The sequence below is a fragment of the Salvelinus namaycush genome, unplaced genomic scaffold, assembly GCF_016432855.1.
Source record: "Salvelinus namaycush isolate Seneca unplaced genomic scaffold, SaNama_1.0 Scaffold119, whole genome shotgun sequence".
Classification (NCBI taxonomy): domain Eukaryota; kingdom Metazoa; phylum Chordata; class Actinopteri; order Salmoniformes; family Salmonidae; genus Salvelinus; species Salvelinus namaycush.
Genome location: NW_024057886.1, coordinates 379,251 through 382,134, shown reverse-complemented (window position 1 = coordinate 382,134; position 2,884 = coordinate 379,251). Strand labels below are relative to the sequence as shown.

The window sequence follows — 2,884 nt, the reverse complement described above, 5'->3', positions numbered from 1 at the left end:
CCCCATTGGAATCGTCATCACGTAAAGGCATCCAGGGGAAGACGTAAGAAGTGTCCGTATAGTCATAGCAAAATCAGTGCCTTTTTAACTGACTTCAGAACAGTGGCCAACATTTCTGAAATCTGAATCCATGTCAGGGAAATTGCTGTAGAATGGGCTCTGTTCCACTTAGAGACAAAATTTCAACTCCTATAGAAACTATAGACTGTTTTCTATCCAATAATAATAATAATATGCATATTGTACGATCAAGGATTTTGTGGGAAGCCGTTTAAAAAAAGTACCCAATTAGCATAAATAGCCTAAACAGCGCCCTCATCCCCAACAGGTTAAGAAAAACGTTTCTCCCCCGTCATATTACCACAGATAGAACAATGTGTTCATTATTAACGTCTCTGTTACTGCAGCTACTAGAGGTGTGTGGAGTAGTCAGACAAAACGAGGATCGTAACTGATATGGGCAATTTGCTGGATACGATTATGATCCAAGTCTTTTTTGTAATAATCTGTGATCGGAATAAACATTCTTTTTTTCCCGGGTGCCAGCAAGAATCTCTCAGTCATGTGCGTGATCTAAGTAAATCACCTGGCTAGTTTCCGTGTCTGTAAAGAGAAGGGCGGGCTGTAGATTGATCCTGCTGCTCTGATTGGTTAGAGTGAAGCTATAGTTCTTCCTCCGCTGGCTTCATCATTTCATCCTCTCTCTTTTCCTGGCATGTTTCTGGTCTGATCATATGATTATCATTTAGATTTCTGCTGCCTGCTACTATGATAAATTACGAATACGAGTATGTCCATGTCAGCACACCCCTAGTAGCTACTAGTGTGTCTTGTTGATGATGAAGTAGTAGGCGACTTTCTCCTCCATGTCTGGGGTTCGTCCGCCACCCTGTGGTCGATGGTGGAATCACATTTTACGGAGATCAGAAAACAAGCGTGATGAAACTATTCCTACAACGTCTGGAACGCTACAAAACACCAGAAATAGTTGGTGTCATTCGGTTGGCTGTGTGTGCACGAACGTGATTTCAGCATTTTGGTACATCACTTACTTGTGTGTAATCAGACGGACAGTTAGACCAAAATTTCAACGTATATAGAATTTCTACCATGTTGCATGATGGGAAAACAGTCGGACCGTGATATAATATAGTAAAACAAAGTGCATCGCTTTTCCACCGCTTTGTCCTCAACTGTATTCATAAATGTCATTAAACCCTGGTCGATATGATGTGGTATTATCAGTAGTAGAAGTGGTAACCGCGAGTCAAACACCTTTGTCCTGGAATCAGTGCCCCTCTACCAACGTGTACAACTCATACTTACCTGGCAAGGGAGATACCGTGATCAAGAAGGCGGTTCACCCAGGGCGAGGCTCAGCCATTGCACTCCGGCTGTGCTGACCCCTGCGAATTTCTCAAATGTGGAAATCTCGATTGCAAAATTTATGGTAGTGGGGGACTGCGTTCGCGCTCTCCCCTGACTTTGATGTTAAAAGTAATGTGTGATTTAGCTTTCACCGTGTGCTGGTCTGAGTGTGTTCTCTGAGTTGTATTTACTTTCGTGTTTAAAAGGACAGTTGTCAGCATTTCCCTTCTCTTCGTCATCAGATGAGCGGTTTTAGAATGTAGGATTTATTTTTAAGGTCTGAAAGCTACATTTTGTCTTCTGAAAACCCCAATGTTTCAGATCTGTTATTGTAGCACTGGTGATTATGCCTGTCAATGCAACCACACGTTGATAAAGCATTTACAATCATGGAGCATGACATAAAAATATGTTTGAAAACCTATTTCTATTGTAGTCCTCTTAAATGTTTTTCTAAACATAGTAGGCCTCGGCTCCACACAACACAAATCAAAGGACAGGAGGACATCGTCATAGTGTAGAGCCTTACATACTGACATGGAAAATAAACCATTCTATTGCTCCATCATTATGTAACAGTATAGCTTCCGTCCCTCTCCTCGCCCCTACCTGGGATCGAACCAGGGACCCTCTGCACACACCGACAACAGCCCGCTCGCCCGACACACTGTGGCCCAGACCACCTCCTCCGCACACAACTCTCTCTCTCCGCTCACAGTGGCGGCAGGCGTCTACAGTACAGGTCCGACAGGACATGGCGTTGGAGTGGCGTGCCCCTGCCCTGTGCACCACTGTGAAGTCGTACGGCTGAAGCTCCTCCAACCAGCGAGCCACCTGCCCCTCTGGCTCTCTGAAAGACATGACCACTGGAGAGCAGAGTGGTCAGTCCTTACAGTAAAGGGCAGGCCACCCAGGTAGTACTTCAAGTGTTTGATGGAAGCCACAACAACAACGAGGAGGAGCCGGGTGACACAGTAGCTGCGCTCATGTTTGTTGAATGTTTTTCTGAAGTACGCCACCACTCTCACCCCCTCTGGCCCCATCTGGGCCACCACTCTCTCCCCCTCTGACCCCATCTGGGCCACCACTCTCTCCCCATCTGGGCCACCACTCTCTCCCCCTCTGGCCCCATCTGGGCCACCACTCTCTCCCCCTCTGGCCCCATTTGGGCCACCACTCTCTCCCCCTCTGGCCCCATCTGGGCCACCACTCTCTCCCCCTCTGACCCCATCTGGGCCACCACTCTCTCCCCCTCTGGCCCCATCTGGGCCACCACTCTCGCCCCCTCTGGCCCCATCTGGACCACCACTCTCTCCCCCCATCTGGGCCACCACTCTCTCCCCCTCTGGCCCCATCTGGGCCACCACTCTCTCCCCCTCTGGCCCCATCTGGGCCACCACTCTCTCCCCCTCTGGCCCCATCTGGGCCACCACTCTCTCCCCCTCTGGCCCCATCTGGGCCACCACTCTCTCCCCCTCTGGCCAAATCTGGACCAGCACCCCACCCATGCCCACGT

General features: G+C 48.8%; 1 non-coding gene across 1 annotated transcript; it reads left to right on the top strand.

Moving 5' to 3' along the window:
- Positions 1-1,318: 1,318 nt before the first annotated feature.
- On the top strand, positions 1,319-1,482 carry LOC120036038. Its single transcript, XR_005474398.1, has one exon. It is a non-coding gene; the product is annotated as a U1 spliceosomal RNA (small nuclear RNA).
- The last annotated feature ends 1,402 nt before the right edge of the window (positions 1,483-2,884 follow it).